The sequence below is a fragment of the Frankliniella occidentalis genome, unplaced genomic scaffold (assembly GCF_000697945.3).
Source record: "Frankliniella occidentalis isolate FOCC.00 unplaced genomic scaffold, Focc_3.1 Scaffold41, whole genome shotgun sequence".
Taxonomy (NCBI): Eukaryota; Metazoa; Arthropoda; class Insecta; order Thysanoptera; family Thripidae; genus Frankliniella; species Frankliniella occidentalis.
This window is the reverse complement of record NW_026267171.1, coordinates 2,154,457-2,155,064: the sequence shown is the minus strand read 5'-3', so window position 1 is coordinate 2,155,064 and position 608 is coordinate 2,154,457.

Sequence of the window (608 nt, the reverse complement as noted above, 5' to 3'; positions counted from 1 at the left end):
CTCCCCCCCCCACACACACACCCGGGCTCCGTTTCACTACAATCCCATTGGCTCGTACTTCGAGCTCCGTCCTTCGAGGCGGTTCTGGCCCGCGGGTGCGAGGAGCCGCGCCAGCACAGCAGAGCGGCTCTGCTCGCCCAGGCACCGGGACCGGGCACCGGGGGTGCAAGTAAAGCGTTCTGCCCCCTTCTCCCCCTTCCCCTTCGCGAGAGGGCCGCGCCCACCGCGCCCACCGCGCCCGCGCGGAGCTACCGAGGACCACGGGCAGTGCATCGGTGCGCCCCGTCGCGGCCGTGCCGGGTCGCAGAGCACACCCCCTCCCCCCTCCCACCACCACAAACACTGGCCACGCCACGCCACGCCACGCCGGTCGTACTCCTGGTAGACTGCGTACAAGACACGCCGCGTCACACTAACTAACACTTCTGATTTAGGTCGCGGGTGCTTCGGGCGGTGTCGCTTCGCGGGGGTGCTTCGCGTGTGTTTCGTGCGGTTACTTCTCGCGGGTGCTTCGCGGTGTTCGGGGTGCCGGTTGGGCCGCAGTGCCGCGCGCGGCGGCCAGCGAGAAGAGACTGAAGGCGCCCCGCCCGCCCGTTCCACCCCCTCCC